General features: G+C 35.9%; 1 protein-coding gene and 1 non-coding gene across 2 annotated transcripts in view; one reads left to right on the forward strand and one right to left on the reverse strand.

Annotated features, from left to right (window-relative positions):
- SLITRK4 (SLIT and NTRK like family member 4) overlaps positions 1-21,991 on the forward strand; it is a 235,633-nt gene that overhangs the window by 79,777 nt on the left and 133,865 nt on the right. The gene's annotated exons all lie outside the window — the stretch shown is intronic.
- On the reverse strand, positions 13,525-13,598 carry TRNAR-CCU (transfer RNA arginine (anticodon CCU)). Its single transcript has one exon. It is a non-coding gene; the product is annotated as a tRNA-Arg (tRNA).

Below are 21,991 nucleotides of genomic sequence, written 5' to 3' on the forward strand. Positions count from 1 at the left end.
TTTTATTCCTTAATAATATTTTTTAAATCAGCCACCATAACTCTCTTACAATTACCTTGACTTAACTTACAGTTAAGGTTATTGTCTGGAATATAAAGAAATTATGATTCCTCTATGGTTAGAGCAGAGTATATAAAAAAACTGCAGGCAGGCTACTGTCTCCAAGATACGGTTGGTTGTCTCTGTAGCACTGCAATAAGCACACCTTTCTCTCATTTTCACCTGTGTTTAAAAGACAATCCTCTAATTAGGCCAGCAGGAACAAATTACAAACATATGCGGCAGCTGTAGTCTGCAAGTTGCTTTATGCATCCCAAAGCAGGCAGTCAGTGGTCCAGTTCTGGAGAATTCAGTCGTTTAGTCATTTGTAGCTCACTTTATGATACTATTTTAAATGACCTTCACTGGCTGGAAAGGCTGTTACATTTTTCAAGACATCTGAGCTGTGCAGTTCCTCTTATTTCCTAAGGAAATACCCAGGCCCAGGCTGAATCTGTTACAGAAAAACACCTGAGAACTCTGAAGCTTGGTTCTGATTCCCATCAGAACAACCTCACAGGGGACTGATTCCCTTGGAACTGACTGTAAAGGGCAGCTGGACCCTTCCCATTAGAACTGATTAATTTAGAACTTCTTTAGTGTGGCTTCAGTAAGTATTCTGTTTGCTTGTTGTATAAACCAGTTCACCATTAATAAAACCACACTTACTGCAAATGGGTCATTAAGAAAAAAAGACAACAACAAAAACAACAAACTTTATTTTAGGAAAACAGTGTGGAATTTGTTGACATTTTCATGAATTGTCTTTTTTTTTTTTTTTTAAGTGAGAGACAACTTTCAAGACAAAACACTTTTTTATTATGAAGGGTTTTTGTGAAACTAAAGATCAAAAATTGTGGTGTTTGGGGGGAACGGGACAACAACAAAGCCATTCCATAGTGTCTAAATGAAAGATTTTGTGCAGTCACAGATCATTATTAATTACTGGGGCTTTCACTTTACAAAGCATTCTAAAATTTCAAGATTTAGCTCAGTACAAGATAGGCAATATTCTGAAATATTCAATAATTCTCTTAGGGAGTTTGGTTAGGGAGCAAGTAGAGAGCCACACACTCCAAAAAACTGTTTTTGCTCGAATACCAGCTTCCGTCTCCTTTCCTGTATTTTCTGTTTTGCTTCCTTGAGACATTCTTGGAAGCATTACGGCAGGATGTCTGAAGTTATTCAGGGCTGTCAGATATGGAGTTATTTCTTTTCAGATGGATTTCAGTCTGAAAATAAAATATAAGAAAATGTAATAGAGATGATCTGATTTCCTTGCATATTATGGCACTAGTTTACAGTGATAGGTAGCGCTTACAGTAATGTAGGCCTGCAGGAAGGTGTGCATTCCACACGGATGAGCTCTTGTCCATTTACAGCAATTAGGCAGCTTTAATTATGCTAGTAAGAACTTTACACACATTGTCAGTAATATAGTACTTTAAGTCCATGATATAAAAATTATTTTAATTCCTGTTAGTTTGAATTGCATTATCATTTATTATTAGAAGATATATTACAGGAAAGTCTCTGGTTAATTTTAGTTCTATAAGAATTTCCTAAAGACTTAAATCCAGTTGGAGATGCAAAGGAGCAACTAACATGCTAGTGATACTATACTGATTAATAATATAACTTTGATTCTATATGCAGTATGTACTTTTATGTATTTCTACTATGGTTCCATTGACATTTTTTTCATAATAAATACAATTGAATTATATTTATTTATTTTTTTTTCATAAGAGTAAATCTACATAGTCATAGACCATGGAGGTCATAATAAGTGTGTCAGGGAAATTCATCAAACGTCTGGTCAGGTTAGAAGATCAAAATTCTACATTTCTAGGTTGTTCCCTATAAATTTACTAAAAACTACTCCAGATTATTCTTCCTAGTAGTAAGTTCTTAATATATACTATTGCGAATTTTTCAGTTACCATCATTTTTCAATAGAAAATTCAGTTTTATTCAGTGTTTATGGAATAAAATTTTCCTTGGATGAAATTTAACCTTTGTCAGGAAAACTGATTTTTCACCACAGGAATCAAATAATTCAGAATTAATGCAGTCATTATTCAGTTATTTGTTATGTACTGACCAGAAATTTGGTTTGCCTGAGTTCCACAAAAAGTATAACTTATTTCTTGTATGTAAAGGCCTTTGCACAAGTCATTGAAGAAGTAACGGTTTGTAAAATTTGAAGCAGGTAACTTCTAAAGCACCCAAAAAGAATTAGAAAATTAAATTTACAGAATGTACATCTTACCTGAAGTATTTTGTTCTTAAGTAAGCACAGTATTCTAATGTTAAAATGTATCATTTTGATTGTAAATAGTAAAGCAGCATTCTTTTGAGGTAGTTTTTGTATTGCATGGGAAATTATGAAATGCTAATTGATTTGAGATGAAAATAAATATCAGAATTTGTGCAGCTTGGAAAACTTTGAATATTACTGTTTCAGTAATTCCTTAGGAGCGCTTTATTGGTGGCATCAAGAACACCCATGATTAGAAATACCTTGTTCCCCTGAGAGTGTGAAATGATGAATGCATAACGCAGAGTGGGATTGAAAGGTGATGTAACTTCTTTTGAATTATGCAGGAAGTTTGACTCAGGGACATGAAAAGAATCACCATTGTGCTCTTAATAGAGTCCCTTGTTTCTGAAGTCTTCACTGTCTCCTGGGATTTATATAGACTTTCACTCTTAATATCTAAGAAATAGTGTGTACTACCAATATATGTGTATATTTACCTAAAAAACATAAAAATCTTCCAGCAATATCCAATATGAAAAAAAAAAAGTGGTGACAGGATTGTTTGAACAATTACTTCTGACAAAAACTGATTTTCTGAATATAAAGTGAGAATCTCTTTTTCCCTCTGAAACTTACAGGTCAGACATTCAGCCAGTGTTGGCCCAGAGACTAAACCTATCATATGTCTTCTATGCAAAAAAAAATATCTCAAAGTTGGGTGTTGGATTTTTTTTTTTTTTTTAAGATCTTTGTCTAAGCTTATTTCATAGTAAAATTAAAACTATTTTTTTTCCATTTTTTTAATCCATTCTATGATTAGAAGAATTGACTTCACGTAATAAAATGGTGCCAACTACATGCAAAACTATTTAATCAGGGATTTTCATTATTACTGTCTTTTTAATAATTGAAACTTTGTGCAGGAGAGAGAGACAACTCTAGGAATCATTAGTTATCTACTTCCTGTCACTTTAATAGGGGAAAACTGGAATTGCTAATAAACTCAACATTTGCAAATGAAGGGCCTCGGCACTGATGAACTGATTTCTGCAGAAAAGGGCACATTTATATGTGGAAAATGATAATAAAATAGCAGTCTTTTCTTTTTATCACTTCATGTCTTGAGAGCCCCACTGCATGGGGAAGATTATGATAATTATCTTTGCATGCTTAAGCATTATTTATATTGATGTTTAGTGAGTTTCATGGAGTTCAGCTCTGTCTTTTGTCCATCCATTATCTGCAAGATGGTTGTAAATGTAACTCTTCATAATGGGAAGTCTGAGGTATCTTATATCTATAACTGCAGAGGAAGGAAACATCAGTTACGGAGCAAGTGCTGGACCTTATGACAAAGAAAACCTTTTATACTTAATATATTGTTATTTAAATAACCGGATGCTATCACACCTGCAGTATATGGTGAGAATACTCTGATTCAGAAATATTATTCAATTAGACTAAAAGACAGTTGGACTATGTCTTGCTATGCATCTTTGAGTGAAACTTGCCTCCAGAAAAAAAAAGTTTTAATTAATCTCTTTTTAAAAAGAAATGTGTGCACTCAAAGCCTGGCCTTTTATTTGGAATTAAAAAGATAGGATTTATGGGATAATCATGTATAAAGTTAGTGTGCCAATTTTTCTGTTTCACGGGACCACGGTAGGCATTTTTCTAGCCTTCTTAAGAATGTAAGTCTTCCGGTCCCCTGGCATACGCAACTGAGATTGATGCCTGAGAATTTATGGGGATGTATTTTGTTATCATTCTTTGTGCATTTAGCTGCATGCAGTGAAATCATATCTATGAAATGAGGAAGTTTTGTTCTTATCTGAAAATACATCCAAAGCAGAAAATGAAGACTTTTGCCCTTCAAGGCAGCAAAAGTAAGAATTTGTGACTTTTTAAATGAATATGCTTGTTATTACTATGTAATTTACTGGTAGACCTTCTATCCATGTAACTCTAATGCTTAGAAGCATTCTTAGAAGCATAGAATCATTTAGGTTGGAAAAGACCCTTAAGATCAAGTCCAACCATCACCTAACACTACCAAGGAAGGGTGTAAGAAGTAGAGTTAGACAAACAGACATAGAAGGAAGAAAAGATGCTGCTTACTTTTTGAAGAAGTAATAAGAGCTTTGCTTCCAACAATGGAAGGACCCAGGGTTAGCAGGAAAAGGAAGCTGTTAATATGGGTAATTTGAGAAAATACTGAAATTCATATTGTTTGCATATACTGTCTAGGTGAGGGTCTGAAAAATGAAAATGCTGTTATTGGCTAGTTGCTAAAATTCAGTTCTGTCTTATTCCCAGTCTCCATGAATTTTCAAAATAAACATTTCTGTTGATCTTAAAAAATAATTTTTGCTCTCCAAACATTAAATTTATTAAAGGACCAGGAATTTCAGTGACTTCAACAACATAAATCCATTAGGTACTTCTAACATAACATACGTAAAAGTGTATAAACTGGTTGATTTTTATTTCCAGTGGACCATATATTAATTAGCTGGAAAGTCACTTTATTTTCTGTAATCTGGTTATCAAATTCTTCTCTCCCACAAGTATTTCTGAAATGCCAGACTCTGCCAAGCTATTTCTTATGCTTATTGTACTTCTGGCGTTCTTTCTTCCCTGTAGGAGGAAAATATTGTCCTAATCAGTATACTTCACAGATACTGTAAAAATAGTAAAGCAAAGCTTGCATTCTGATCAGACTTGTTTTTGTCTTTTTTCTTTTTTTTTTTTTTTTCATTGAATGTCCTCCATGCAGTTACTTTCAATTTCAGGTAAGAAGGTAAAAGGGATTAATTTCACCCCAGAATTTTACCATATATATTTACAAAACATATTACTTGGATAATAGAACAAGACAATACTCTCCAGAAATACCTTTATTAATCAGAACTGGTCCAGTAATGTATGGGTTATGATATAATTTCATGGAATGAATACAGAATCTCTCTGCCTCTTCAGACCTTTAAAAATAAATAAATAAATAAAGAAGCAATAATTTTGTCTTAATTTTTCTCTATGGAAATTCCAATATTGAATTATTTACCATGACTATTTTGACTTCAAATTTAGCAGAGTAGATAGTGTAAGTATTAAGAGCATCTATAAATGTATTATGAGCTCATCACCTGGACACTGGCAGGATAAATAATAAGAAATATTCGGTGTCGATCTAGTTTAATACGATTTACCTGAAGATGCTATCAGGTCATATTTCTAATACATATGAGATGAATGAAAATCAAATAAAGGGTTGTCAGAACTTATAAAAATGAAAAAGAAAAAAAAAAAAAAGCACCAACATTCAGTCCCAATCTGATAGAACGTAATGGGAACCATAGCAGAAATCTACTTTTTTACAATTAATTAAACTTCTAGGCTTATAATAGAAGAACTAAGAGCTTCTTTTGTTTAAATCATGGTGTGTAGACTGTTTTGTACAGGAGTATTTAAATTGTAAATTCAAAGTGGTTGTGCAGTGATTCCACAGTCGTTTTTATTTAGAGTGAGCAGAAATAAAAGACAGTATTTAATGTTTTTACTTTTTCTTCAAGGAGCAAAGGTATACAATGGTAAAGGAAAGGATTTTGAAACCTTGAAAGTGGGGTGAATTACTGTATTCATATGACTAAAATGCAATTAGTAGAGCTAAACTTAGTTCTTTTCCCTTTAGTAGCAAAAATGTGTTTAGCTGTGTCTGCAGTGGGAGAAGCAAGCAGCTGGTGTGTTAAGACCATTGCCAAAGTAGTCAGATGTATGGCATTATTTTTTAATACATGGTATCAAGAGCTTTGCTTTCTTGGCCTGAAATATGAGTGTTTCACTATTGAAGTCAATCGGATAAATGGTGTACTTTTGTAGAAAATTTCAACTTTAGGTTAATAACAATGAAAAGAAAACCATCTCCAAAAACTGCAACCAGTACTTTGAAAGTATCGATTCAGGTGTCTCCAAGTTCTGTCAGACTGGTGCCTCCTACTTCTCTTAGTCAATGGTGGGCTAGTCATTGTCTCTAAGAATTGTTCTGATTTTCTTGCTGATCTGTCTAGTGTTTTTTTCCTGGTTATGATCATCATAGAAGATGCAGACCAGATATGGACATAGGACATTGGAGAGGATGAAAGCATCTAAGATGAATTCCCATATAATGCACCAAGAGATTTTTCAAATGCTTGTTTGAAAAGAATGAGTAGTTCAAAGGGGAGAAATAGGAAAGGTTGGCAGCTTAAAATAGTTCATTTGCAGTAAAAATTTACATTTTTACAATGTACATTTATTTGACCAAAAACATCCACCAATTATGAAAAAATAAATTGAGTTGAAATTGAGATTTTTCCATTAAAGTCAGTTTCAATGAGAACTTTCTCATCAGGGTAGTTACTATGTAGTATTTAATTTGCCTCACAGTGAAACATGCAGCTGTTGTTGGCGAGCCTTTAGAAATGAGTTTTATTTGAAGTGTTCCTTTCCTTAATTACTGGCATACTCTTCCAAGGAAGACTTTCTGGGTGTTTTGCCATTCATAAGTATATAGAATAATAAAACAAGTAAAATGAAATAACCAAATTGAAACCAAGACATATCCAAACTGGAACTATTGGAGTCTATGTGCTTTTAACAAGCCCCTTGCAGCTTATTTGCTAACAAGGTGTCTGAAAACCACTAGGATCATTTAAGGGACAAGGTATCTCTTCATGTTTGTTTGTTCTTGGGGTTTTGTTTGTTTGTTTGTTTTTAAGTCTTTAAGAAAACTTTAAGGAGCATGCAGAAGGGAATTGCTCTCATCCTTTGCAGTTCTGATGTTGAAATCATTTTGCCAAAGCTTCTACTTCAAACTTGCACCGAGCAATAACAATATTTGCTGTACTTTCTTTGTAGCATTGAGACTAGATTAAACAGAAAAAAAGCTGGGTTAATTCTCACTTCTGCATAACTACAAAGGCCAGGAAGAAATCAAGAAAACAAAATACTAATACAAATCAGTATCTATTTTCCACTGCATATTACATTGCCAAAGACTTTCACTGTTGCAGAATGCTGTCACAAGTAACACATTCCAAAAAAACATATTCAAATTTGTTGGGAAATAATTATTCATTTCTTATTGAGGTTCAGCCAGTACTTGACAATTAATGAAACTCTAAGCTTATTTAAAAATTGAATAGTTCTTAAACCCAATGTGCTTCCAGATTACAAAGTTCATTAACATACTGGCTCTTGAAAATCAACAGGGGAAAATGAGATTACAGGCCACAGGAAATTTAGCTCCATTCCTTGAAGCTCATAGTAGCCATTGGGATTTATTCATATGTGCAATTTTGTTGTTGTTGTTGTTTTGTTTTCAGGTAATATAAATTGTTATCATTTAGAAACTGGTCTTTGTACTCTGTCCAAAAATACACACTGAATTAACAGTGCATGCCCTTAATGGAGAACTAAACCATATGAGAGAGCTAAGAAAAAAATGTTTAGGAGTGACAAAAGAAATAAAGCCTGAAAAATTCAAATGCTAAAGTGTATTCTGGCAGCTTCGTAATAGGCCCATGGACTACCTACATTTGTTGTAGGAAGCTGAAGATGTGAGCTTGGACACAGACTCAGGTGGTGAGGCATCTATAGGGAAAGGAACAATTTGACGTGAACCATCCCTTTATATGTCCCTGATATGTTATGGGTTCTGTATTCACAAGAATTTTTTAGAGATGAGCACAATTATAGATTAATCTCCCAAGTATGTCTTCATGGCCCCCAGAAAATCAGAATATGCCAGCTTGAAGCTTTCTGGCTAAAGTGTTTTGGTACATGTTTGTTGTTCTTACACTTGTAGTTCATTCTCTGTAATTCAAATCCTGCTGCAGGCACCTAATACAACTACTTTTTAAAAGACAATGTTTTATGTGTTTCTATTAATCTCTGTCTCTCTGAGACAATTAAAGAGATTTGTGCAAAAATGAAAAATCACTCCTTAAATCATAGAATTACCCTGTGGAGGACCCAAACTGAAAACAGAATGGTAAATACCCATTTTACAGGGTTATGGAGTGACAAATACCTTAAAGAAGATACTACCTAATTAATATTATTGTTCATATTAAAACATGCATCTGGTTCATTACTGATTTTTATGCACAGTATCAACTTTAAAAACCATATATTTTAATTCAATGTATTTTTGGTTTCCTTAGCATTAGCAATAAGATTCATTGTAGGCACAAAAAATTAATAGGCACCTAATTAAACATATAATTCATTGAGACTAATTGTGGGAATTAATCTCAGTAAAACTGAACAACCCAAAATAAGATCTTGTCCCACTGAAGATATACACTATGAAGAATGGTGCAATATATCTTCTTTTATCATATAATCAGATAAATGTAAAACATAGTAATTGTTGTTTGCTATAACATGACATAGTGAAATGAGTTTAAGGACAGAGTAGAATTTACATTATCTTAACAGCAGTATAATTTCATGAATGTTTAGTGCTATACTCTAGGATTACAAAATAAATCTTACCACATCCTATCTACACTTTCTAGGAAAGAGTTGCATTATATGAAACACTTAAAGTGGGAAATAGAAGTTCGTTGAAGGGTAGATATGTGAGCATAAATGGACCAGAGCAAGACTGTCTTTTAAGATGCTTTGAGTATCCTAGCCAAATAGGCTTGTCATTGACATTCATGCTGAAGCTCACAGTGGTCTAATTACCTAAGTAAGGCTGATCCTTTTGTCTATGGATGTATTTGTTTCTCAATTTTTGCTGCTGCTATTTTTGTCATTACTTTGCTGTCTTTTGATTCAGGAGTTCTGTGTAGATGAAAAATGTTTTTGCAGTAACAACTCATGGTGTAACCTGGAAGGACTTTCAAAATATTTTGTCAAGTTTCTAAAATGGTATTCTAGGTTAGCCAGAGTTCAGGCTTGCCCCGGGTCAAGATGTATTGATATTAAGAAACCTCTCCCAAATCTCCATGGTAGTGGTTTTCACTGTGAGCTGTAGGGATCATTTCAATCCACGCAGTGTGCACTGTTACTAAGTTGGTAATTCTTTAGTAGTTTTCAGCAGTACTCCAGAAAGGGAACTGAGGGATGCAATAGCTACTTGAAATAGCAATGGGAAATTTAAAAACTCAGAGTGCAACTGTTTGTGCTATAATTTGACAGGAAGCTTAACCTTGCCTTTTTACTACATATTTAGTAACCTCAGCTGCTGTGAATCTTTTATGTTTCACCCCAAATGTAAGAACAACTTCTCAAATGTAGCACTTCCCTGCTATTTATGCTGGTGGCTGTTAGAGCCTCGAGGTCAAGCATTTTCAAGTTGAATTTGGTCAACACTTTTCAAATGTCAACATTCTGAAATTATTTTTTCCTCTCTTCTTCACATACATTATAAGAGGAAAAATGATAGATCTACTCACGAGGTCATATGAGAAGCTGGGACAGAGAGAGCAACTTGAATTTAGTTTGTGGGCTACTTGTGGCTTTATAACAACGATTATAAAGCTTAGACATGCATCTTTAAAAAAAATAAAAAATTGGGGGATGAGGTAAGGCACCCTGAGAGAGAACTTCAGGAAACATTTTGAAACTAAATACTGTGATCTGTTAAGGAGGATTGTGGCAACAGTTAGAAGAAAAAAATGGAAAATTGCATGATATACGATAGCTTTATCTGATCTAAAACATTGTGTTAGTTTTTGGCTTCTTAAACAAAAGACTAAATACAGGACAGATGAGAGTCCATGTACAACACTGCTTCTTAACTGTACAGTGAAGGGTGAAGGCAACATGGAATTCAAATTTGTCTGGGATGGGAAGAGAACAGATTTCAGTATGAATAATAAGCGACAAATTGAACTTGGGATAGCTTGGGCATTTGACTGTAAGAATGAAAGTTGTGTGGAGAATTGAGTCACAAAGGTAACATACATAGTTGCTTTGTGTATGGCAGAGCAGGTCTGCTCCGTGGTTATCCTGGCTCTTGTCCTTGTTGGTGATAAGCACCTGGTTGAGCTGTTCCCTGCATGGTCTTTTCTGCACAGACTTAAAGGAAGTATCATCAGTGAGGGGTCCACAGTGCGCTTCAGCAGGTCTTGGATGTCCATGGGCTCAGGATGGCAGGACAGCCAATTATGTTTTGTTTGATGTTTTAACCAAAAGAACAGCCTCACTGCGATTTTTCAGGGGCTTTTTACCATTTCTATTTTAACGATATTCTTAACTGTCACTTGTGGAATCAAAATAGTGAAGTACTTCTGTGAATGAATTATTCCTTACTGAAAGCAACGTACAGTACTCCTCAGACAAGGCAATAAAGTCCTGTTGGGATGCTGTAATTCTCTTCTATCAGACATTGCTGGCTCATTCAGAAATCATTAAAAATCAGCCACCAAATCAATGAATCTCATTAGAAATCTGTCTCTTTGCTTAATGCCATTGATTTAATCTGTTTTATAAATCCATATTAACCACTAGTCAATTAAATTCATGACAGTTATATAGATTAGGTAAACCTGAGTACTATCTGAGAGAGGTAAATAGATAAAGTGATTATTTTGTAAGGTTCCATTAATTAAAAGACATAGTTTAAATACTTTATACCCTCTATAGCTTAAATATAGTCTTCAACCAACAGTAATAATCTATTAGTAAAATATTTATTGATATGCTAAAATCTAAAAAAATGATGGATTGTTAAAAAAAAAAAAAGTCTGTGCAGTTGATATTGTGTATGACCTGCACAAATCTGAAAGGTAATAATTTGCTGAGGAAATTTATCTCTGTGAGACAAATGCATTATCCCTGAGCCTAGCAATCAGGCTTAAATAGGCCAGGAGCATGGAGGTATAATTGATGGAGCCAGTGCACCCTTGCAGTCTTCCGAACTTTACAGCATCTGCCCACATCCTCTGAGGTGATCCTAGTACCCAAAGCCTCTTCTCTTCATAAGGAAGAAAGGTGAACTGGGAATAGCTCCTCTTTCTCCTTTGCTGACCTTTGTAAGGTGGTGCAAATGGTTGTTTGCTTTGTAAAAAGCAGAAATAGGGACAAGGCAGTCTATAAACCCCTCCATCTCCTATTCTGAGATGAGAAATCTAGTTAAAAACAGCTGTATCTCAGTGATTTTTTCAGAATAAGAACTCAAATAATACCAAACCCAGGACAGAATAGATTTTTCTCTGGATAAAATCCTGAGTTTTCTAAACAAATTACATTTTGAATATTCAGTGCTGTTCCTTAAGAAACGTGCTTTTTACTCACATTTTCATCTGTCTTTTAAGAAAAAGAGAGCTGAATATTCTCTTTACATGTATTCCAATATTAAATAGAAGCCCTTTTTTAACCATCCTCCCATTCTTTTAATTCATATTTGTAAAGACTGCAAAATAGAGGAAGAAAAATGTCAGTTCTGGCTTATTTGTGTTTACCACATAATTGTGCTTAATTGTTGATGATTCTCTGTGAAATTCTACTGAATGAAATGCCCTCAAATAGTAGTGTTTGCTTTAAATAGGTTTAGTTTTGTGTTTCTTGTTCACTAATAATTTGAAAAGAAGATACTTTATTTGTGTGGTAGGCTTCCTTAGTTCTAAATATTCTTTGTTTTCTCGTTGAGTGCTTTTCAAATGTGACAGTATGTGTTTCCATTGCTGAACACAGTGTACTGAGATGCACTGCTGGAAATGAATTAATTAAAAAATAATCTGTTTAGGCTCAGTCTACAAAAAGAATTGGGTGTTGTGTTGCTCAGCACCTAAGCTGATATTTAAATGTATTTTTAAATTCTGTCCTTAGCAAAATAAATCAAAAAATTATCCACTGGCTTCCTTCATGAACTGAAGAGTGACTTCCCCTATGCCTCTCTTCTTTTCAAGGCTCTTTCACATCACAAATATTTTAAGTGTAACTAAATTATTCTACAATAATCCTGAAATTAGAAATGCTCATCCACCGTTGTTCCACCTGTTCTGAACCATCTATTTTCTTCTAATTTGAAAAGTAACATGATATATATATCAACAGCATGAAGCTGTGTTAGGGGAGGTTCAGTCTGGATGTTATGAAAAGGCTCTTCACTGAGAGAGTGGTTGGGTACCAGAACAGGGTTTTTTTGGGTGGTCCTGTGCAGAGCCAGGAGTTGGACTCAATCTTTGTGGGTCCCTTCCAACTCCGGATATTCTATGATTCTGTGAGAACCACAGACACAGTTATCAATGTGATTGTGCAAACCCTTCCAGCATCTATCTACTGATCTTCTTTAAGTGAGTAGCTACTGTTGTGATGTAGCCTAAAATTTACAGACATTTCCTTGAAAAAAGAGTTTATGCTAAATTTTGGATGCCTATGACATATATTTCATATATCTACATCTAAAGATATGTTATATATCTATATCTTTATATATATATATATCTCATATATTTATATCTGCCCCATCCCTGAAGGTGTTCAAGACCAGGTTAGATGAGGCCCTGAGCAACCTGATCTAGTGGGTGGCGTCCATGCCTATGGCAGGGGGGTTGGAACTAGGTGATCTTTGAGGTCCCTTCCAACCTGAGCCATTCTATGATTCTATAAAGCAGTCATCACAGCTCCTGTTGGAGAAGGTAGAGTAGAAGTGGGCAATTCCAGGCATGCTTTGTCTCATCTAAAGATACATTACCAAAATAGTTCAGCAAAAATGTGTTTTAGAAGTGCTTTTTCTTTCTATTACCTATAAAGGGAGTCTATAATTAGATCAGACATAGATGGTAACATCACAGATGTCTAAAGTTAGATGATATAAATCCCTGTCCTGGTTTCAGTTAGGACAGAGTTAATTTCCCTCTTAGTAGCTGCTAGGGTGCTATGTTTTGTATTAGGATGAGAAGAGTGCTGATAACATGCTGATGTTTTAATTGTTGCAGAGCAGCGCTTATCACTAAGCCATGGACTTTTCAGCTTCTCACTCTGTCCTGCCAGTGAGCAGGGTAGGGGTGCAGCAGGAGCTGGGAGGGGACAGACCCAGGACTGCTGACCCAAACTGGCCAAAGGGGTATTCCATACCATCTGACGTCATGCTAAACAATATATAGGGGTGGCTGGCCGGGGGGGGGGGCAGCTGCTCGGGGATAGGCTGGGGAGGGGGGAGGGTGAGCGAATGGCTGTGTGGTGTCTAGCTGCCGGACGGGTTAAACCACAGCAGTCCCTTTTGGTGCCCAATGTGGGGCTCGAACCCACGAGCCCTGAGATTAGGAGTCTCATGCTCTACTGACTGAGCTAGCCAGGCAAGGTAGACAACTGTTTAATGTCCTCTGTCTCTAAGGCAGCTATGCCAAAATCCCACTGGAACCCTTTTGGGTCCTTGAAATATCCTCTTCTATCCGTCTATGCCAAGGATGCACGGAGCATCCAGGCCAGTCGCAATATGGTGCTTAAAGGACTGCCTGCTGGAGGTGGGAGCAGCACCTTTTCAGATAACCCCTTTTTCCCAATTGTTTTCTTTTGCAACTCATGTACCCGTGCCTCTAGGGTTGAGGTAGATTTTCCATCCCATTTTCTCATGTCCTCTCCATGGTCACGAAGGTAAAACCACAGGGTGGCACGGGGTGTGTACCCACCATATCGTCTTCCTTGCACAGATGAACGCTTACCCCTAATAGCTGATACACTGGTTTGTACAGGTGGGGAGGAAAATAAACTCTCTTTAAGTTGGTGGACCTCTTCAGAAAGTTTCTTCAAAGTATTCTCTTTTAGTTGACGGACGCTTTCAGAAAGTTTCTCCACAGCCGAGACGCAGGCCTGTAGGGAAGAGGAGAGACTTTCTTCGTACTGCCGGAGCTGTTTAGCCACTTCATCCACTGTGGGTTCCTCATCCTCTTTCCAGGCCAAATTTGGTGTCTGAAAATTTTAGATCTAATTCTAAGAAGTGCAGCACGCGTTTATAAAGAACACTTTGAAGAGGGTTGTTGGACTACAGATATCGCTTTTACTTTTTTGCAGGATTACCAACAGCTTTGATTTCTCAGCCCAGTTCTTGCCCTCAGAGAATTTAGCAGCTGCCCTGAAAAATGAAATGTATTTTTATGTATGTTAATTTAAGAAATTAACTGGAAAACAAGCTTTTAAAAATAAAACCAAGATATACTCTCTACATTAAGCAAAGGAAGCTGAAAATTGACATGAAGTCAGTACTTGCATATCTACAGAAGTCTACTTCTAATCATAACCTCATATGGAAGTTAACCTTATATCCCTTTGGTGCTGTATTAGGTGTAAAGAATTTCTTCTTGTTAATAAGCACATCAAAGAAAAAAATAATCTCTGATCAGCAGGAATACCACAGCATAAAGATTTTTGTTACATTCACTCTCTTAGCTGGCTGCTATTCCAAGCTATTTGTATCTTTTTTCCTCCCCCACAAGCTACTAAGATGATATCCTGGCTCTTCTGAAATCTCTGCAAGCCTCAACCAGTGAGGCTCCTATCTAACCCAAGTGGTACAAAGTACTGAAAACTGATGTTCTTTTTTTGAGTTCTGCTTAACAGGAGACTGAAGAGAAGACCTGTATTGTGGGCTTTCTAGATGAGCCAGGAGCAGTTTATGAGGCACTTCAAGAAAATACACATACATCCCTCCCAACTAGTTCCTATAACTTGATCTGAAAGTTGGGCATTTTGAGGCATAAAAGTTTTAAGTTTCTTGTGATTTGTTAGCTGACATCTAGGAAATGTGCAAATACATCTTAGAGACTTTGATCTTAGTCTCATTCACTAGAAAGATGAAGTAAAGATTAAAACTATATTCAAAGTTTACTTAAAATCTAGAGAAGAACATCTTTTTGACTGTGAAAGTAAAATTAAAAACCTAATGAAACCATACTGTGACCTTTAGGAATACTTTCCATTATTGAGCATGTCAAGGCAGATGGTAAACCCAATTTTGGAGTATTTTTCTTTTTTTAATGTGTAAACAATAATGTATTAACTGTTGTTGGTTAAGGCATTATCTGTGACCTGAGGGGATGGTGTTCTCATGGAAAGATTCATAATTACAAAGATACCGAGCGAGTGCACTGGACTTCAGTCTAGGAAATATAGGATCCAGGCACTGTGTTGCTACAGAGTGACTGAGAAGCCTGGAACACACTTAAGTCTTGGACTTCAGTGTTGTAATACTGGATCTGAGAAACTTTAAATGTTAGTTACGTAGAATGTAAGGTTATGTATTTTACACTCAGAAAGTCTTTCTGTAGCCCATAGAACACATGCAGACCTGCTTCTTTCTTCCAGATGAGAACATAAATATAGAGCTCTAAATCATATTTTCTTATTTAAAGTTCCTTAAAAACAAATTCCCACCATCCTTTCTTGATGATTGGAAAAATGCTGTAGGAAGATGGGAAGTGCACCCATGCAACAAAGACTAAAGCCCCATGATTCTGGTGTTCTGGAGCCCAGCTGGATTGTAGGCACCTCATTCCTTGCTGTGAGTCTCTGCATTTAGCTTCAGGAGGTAACAGCACTTCCCTCTGATATGGAGGGTGAATATATTAAAGATGAACAGAATAGAATGAAGAGAATGGGAACCATATAAATATTGGGTTGTTTTTATGGTAGTGATAGAATATGTAATTGACATTGTTCAAAACTACAAAACTCATTTTATGTGAGGTCTTTATCTTTGATGTTGTAATTAAGTTAATGTCTTCTGTGTGCCACTCAGATACTCTAAGGCTTTTATAAGTCTTGTTCATACATGAATATGAAATACAGCATTCTATTTGTTCACTTTAGTGGTTTTGATTACAAACAGATTATTCACAGGTGTGTCTCAAAACTTCTCTAGTGCAAATTACTTTATTTTCAGTTTATTTATACATGTCTGAAGTGTTTAGCAAGAAAATAATAAAAAAAAGAAGTACAGTGTATTCTTCGTTTTGATGTAGCTATGCTTACACTCGTCAAAATATTATTCTTTAATCTGTGCTTGAAATAGAGAGGCTAGTGCTCATTAAATACGAGATCTAGAGAAGTAGTTGTGGTTAATTAGTAAAGAGCAACTTGTTTATTGCTGCTAAAAAAAATATTTGAATGGCCTACATGTTAAAGATGCTGGGGAATTAATTGTTAATGTGAAATATCTTGTTAATTCTCATGATTCAGAAGTTAAAACTTTAGTTCCAGTTCCTTAAAGGTATTTGGGCATGCAATTTTCACTGATCTCAGTAGGATCCTGCTTGTAACTAATAAATTTCTGTGAATTTGCCTTTCTATTGATGAGGCACATATTCTAGAACCTCTGCTGTCCAGCACATACTGGGAGACCTTTGCATGAGGACTGATGTTGTAACATAGTCCGACTAAATTAGCTGTCATGAACCAGGAGTTTGTGTAGAACGCACTGGATGGAGTCATGAATTCTCACGACTAACAAAACCTTTTACTTATGGCTTAGCACCAGCCTGGCAAGACCTGGCTTGCCCCACGAATCTGCTGCTAGTACCAAGGTGCTGAGATCCCAGTCTTGGTTCCACAGGGCTTATTCACTCAGGCTTTCATTGTTCAAGAGAACCAAAGTGCTTTTGGATCACATCTTGGCTTGATCAATTAAAATTTTAGATAAACCTAGTGCAGACCCTCACTGAGGGAATCTGGGCTTCACACCAAGATTAGGTACTGAAAAAATTGCTTATTATTTAAAGAACTGCATCCAAATCAGAAGAGGTGTGGTCCTTAGACTGAAGTCTCTGTCCAACCTCCAAGTTCCATAATGTTCCAGTATAAGCGCCTCTTCTGCTGGATATAAAAGACTTTTCCTAGAGAAGAAGAATATAATTGAATATTTAGTCCATACAGTTCAATCATGATTAGACTTTGTATGTCTTAAGAACCAACATTAGGCTGAATTGTTGCCTCATTTCATTGAACAATATTAGTTTTGCTACAGAAAACAACAAGGGAATGGGGTCCTGAGAGTGCTTAAGAGGAGAAGGTTGAAAAAAATCCAATGTATAGTGTCAAACTGAGATTTTTTCAGTGAAATCATAGAAAAATTTTCACAAGGCTAAAGAAAAATGAAAATCCAAGAAGAGCACTCACTGAAAAACACAAAATTCTTGTCATTTCAAGAGAAAAAAAGAATAATGAGCAGGGTTCCACTGTGTAAGAAGAATACCGTTTGACTCAAGAAAATATCCTCCAGTGATTAAGTCACAGTGTTTTCAAAAGAATTCAGTGTTATGTTGGTCTGGTTCCACAATTGTTTAAAATGGGAGTGGGGGAAACAAGCTCAAGAACATTAGCAAAATACAATGTGTGGGTGTTTTAATTTATTTATGGTCCTTGAAAAATATAGAGATGGCTAAAATACTGAAAAAAAAATTAAAAAAAAATTACACTGCAAGCAATATTTACGATAGAGGGTCTGAACTGAACTGATTTAATACCAAATTTGCCTTTTAAGTACAGCTTTGCACCTTCTGAAATAAAGGATTAGTTGGTAGGTTTACATAAAAATGGGAGAAAATTGTTTTCTGGACCATGTTTAATTTAAACAGAACTTGATTTTCTTGAAGAGTTTGCTGCAAGTTCCAGAGAGAAAAGCATTGCAAACATTTCTGAAAATACTTTTTTATCAAAGAAAATGGGAATAAGAAATCTGGAGAGAGACACTTAACTGGATTTAAAAAAAAAAAATGATGAAAGTTTACATTGTAGTGCTTAGGAGATAGATGAATACATTCACGGTGTTGTAAACTTTCAAAAAATCCTCAATACAGTAACATTTTGTAGTCAAAAATATTTATTTAGAACATGATGATGAACATTTTTACAAGTAACAAGCAAATGCTCCATGAATCTATTAAATGTCTTCAGCCATTATGATGTTACAAGGCTTTCTAACAATTGATTGGGAAGTAATGTAATGAAGCATTTTGAAGAATTCATTTTATTTTTTCTTTTGTAACTAGTAACATTGTTTCATTTAATATTTTGATATTGCAGTTGTATATTATCCCCTTCAGTTTTTTGTTTGTAAAAAGTAAGATTGATTATTCTAAAATACATCATGTTAGTGAGTGTTTTAGTATTTGACAATTGGATTTTGATAAATGATATCAAACAGAAAGAGGCTGTTCCTGCACTGTAAAATGGAAATCTGAGCTATCAGTTTCCACTACAGTAATGCAGATTGAACTTTTTGCTATTTAACTGATATTTATTTCTTAGCTCTAACAATGGTATTTGAAAATAATAATAATAAAAACTCTGGAGAAGAACACTAAGTATTTTTTGCTGTGTCTCCTCTACTCTGCGGAAGAACCTAGTTTTATTTCTTTGCCCCCTCTTCCCATCTGCTGTAGGGTTCTAGTGGTTCATGGGCCTCCTGTTGCCTTCTCCCTTCAAACCTGCTTAGAAGTTGAGTTCTTTCTCTCAGTGAGAGCCAGGCAGGTGTCAGCCTTGCTTCTGAAGAGAAAAGAGAACAGAGGAAAGATATGTTTTCAGTTTATCTGAACTAAACCTACAACTTTCCTGAATAGATGTTTACTATAGAAATTGTACCTATTCTCTGCTTATGTCAGATGTTTGTATACCACTTTATGAAAATAAAATTACATACTGTTTTATTTACACAGTAAATAGTTTATCACAACAGTTCCATGATACAAGGCAAATTATCTCCTTTTTACAGCGAGGTAAACTGAGTGACAGATATCACTGTATTTTGCATGGCCTGAGAATTGATTGCAGGTAAAAGTTAGTGACTGTTCTTCTGTCCAACTATATATTTATTTCACTGCTGTTAATTATTTAAGCATTTAGGTCCTTTTAGATACTGAAGTCAATGTCAACCTTCCTGCAGATGGGCTTGTTACCTTGTATTAGAAGAGAAATATCTTGTGAAGGAAAGAAAAATCGTAGGATTTATGCTGCTGTAACTGTTGACAACTCATGGACCTCATTTTTCTTAATAAAAAACACCACTGCAGGAATGCTGGACCACTAACAATTATGACTATTAAGCCCTCTAAATCTATGTTTTTTATACTGCGTGTCTTCAGTGGTTCTGGGTTACTTTTACAGAGAAGGGCAATACAATCTGCAGTTTGTTCCATCAGCACTGTGCAGTGTAGCACATGCAGTCCTACTAGTATGATATGGGAATACATTACAACATTCCTATTGATCTGGAATAGAATCTAAAATGGGTAACTGGCTTTAGAGGAGACACTGAGTTTTGTGCAGTTGCTAACCCAAAAGCGTTTAAAAGACCGAACTATGGCAAGGGAATGGAAAAAGAGGTACAGGAAAGTGAGGAATAATTTCAGGAGGGATGGTATGAAAAGCAAGAAGCAAAGGAGAGACGATGAATAAAAGAAAGGAATTTTTTGAAATGCATGGATCAGAACAGAAAATTAAGGTCATGGGCTAAGTGTACAGAGCCTTTAAAACATGGAAAGGAATCTTTAACAGATTCTGGAATAAAAAGTGTGCAAAACCTAACAGAGTCATTCCACAAAGGCATGTGTACATTATATTAAAACTGCTATAAGAGGCATTTTGAGCTTGCTTATGCATGGATGAGCATCTTGTTCTTCTCTTTCAGAGACACGTGCCACTAAGAAGAGACAGAAGTTAAAAGAATTATTTTATAATAAAAACAGTCCCTACAAAGCTCATCTTAAACGTCAAAAAAATGGAACACTTACAATGAAGAAAGTGCATGTTTTATTTCAGTAGTTCATGAGAATAGCAATTTATGTTATAGATTAGCGTCAGTATTAAACTTCTAAATGCCTACCCCCATGTTTTTATACACTAATTCCAGCTAAAAAGAAGATAGTCATTGGAAGATGGTAGCAAATTAACTAAATTCCTAAGAAAGCAGTATCTCTTCCTTTAAAGGCTTAAATAAAGCTAGCACCCAGATCAACAATTGTGGAGAAGAAGGGTATGCGCAGGAATCCTTCGGTTTAGTTCAAACACCTGGGGACTGATCTCAGATACTTAGTACAGTCCTGTGGAGAAACACCAGAGGAAGCTCTGTTAGAAGCCCACCAGTGTATCCACAGTAATGAAGTGTTCTGTGGGGTGTAATTAGTAAAGTTGGGTAATCACCCACACAGAGCCTGGCCTGCCATCAAGTGTTGTGTGCACAGAGCATCTCAGCTGGAAGCAACCAGTCTGTTCCTGCTCAGAGTAGCACTGTATGCCTAGATGTCCTGAAGATATTCATTTGTCCTCAGAAACTTCCATTTCCTACATTTCTTTCTAAACCATAGAAATTCACTGTATTGTTTATTGTATTTTTTTGAATTACAAAGATTTAATTTGAGAGCCTGTATTAAAGAGTTCGCTTTGCTAGTGTGGAAGAATATTAGATATAGCATTCAAGCATCTCTTAGGTTGCCATCATGGTTTGTTTTGTTTGTTTGTTTGTTTGTTTTCTCAGTTTGTCAGAGAAGTAAATGTAATTTGCAGACTTTGAAATAGCAGTTATGATGTGTGCCTTGGAACTGACATACCAAATCTTCTCATTCACACTTTGGCTTGTGAATTCATGGCATGGACTGTGAAATCTTGTTCATATGAAAAGCCAATGTAAATAACATAGTAAACAAGCAGAACATGGAGACACATCCTTTTATTTCCTGTCTTGCTCTACTGTCAGTGAGATGTGCTCCCAGCCGTTGTCAGTGGGCTCGATGCTCCATAAACAGCATGGAGACCTGCACAGAGAAGTTTAAACTTGATGTTTATGGTAGCAGGCAATACAGGAATAGAAATAAGCAGTTAGTACAGGGAATTTGAAAGGGTTATAAAGAGACAGGGGGAACTTGCGGCTGCCAGGCAGCTACCCCCAGATGTGAAAGTATGCGAGTCTTAGAAATGATAAACCAAGAGACTGATTGGAAGGGAGAGTGAGCATTTCAGTAGTAAATGTGAGTGCATTGCTTGTCAAAGACATGGAAAGTGAAGACAAGCCAGACAAGCAGTGTATATTTAATGTAATAAAGGGGAGCTTGTAGAAGTATCCAAAGCATGGCACTAGAGTCACCAGAGTCAAAGTGACCAGTTAGGAGAGCAGTCATCACAGTGAGTAGGATGTAATTGTAGTTTGTAAGGCTGAAATTGAGACAGAGGTAACAAGAAACTGTTTGAGAGTTTGGATAGGAAAGACCATAGCTACTATGTAGAATGACGCAGAAAGATTGTAAGACAGCCTTTATTTGGGTCTCTAGAAAGAGAGTTGTACAAATAGTGAGAAGAGAAAAAAGCTCTAGTAGTGATATCTTCCCCATGGTAGACCAAGACCTACAGAATAACCTAGGTTGGAAGAGACCTCCAAGATCACAGAGTCCAACCTCTGACCTAACACTAACAAGTCCTCCACTAAACCATATCACTAAGCTCTACATCTAAACGGTTTTTAAAGACCTCCAGGGATGGTGACTCAACCACTTCCCTGGGCAGCCTATTCCAATGCCTAACAACCCTTTCAGTAAAGAAGTTCTTCCTAATATCCAACCTAAACCTCCCCTGGCACAACTTTAGCCCATTCCCCCTCGTCCTGTCACCAGGCACGTGGGAGAATAGACCAATCCCCACCTCACTACAGCCTCCTTTATGGTACCTGTAGAGTGCGATAAGGTCGCCCCTGAGCCTCCTCTTCTCCAG

The sequence above is a fragment of the Anser cygnoides genome, chromosome 13, assembly GCF_040182565.1.
Source record: "Anser cygnoides isolate HZ-2024a breed goose chromosome 13, Taihu_goose_T2T_genome, whole genome shotgun sequence".
NCBI classification, from domain to species: domain Eukaryota; kingdom Metazoa; phylum Chordata; class Aves; order Anseriformes; family Anatidae; genus Anser; species Anser cygnoides.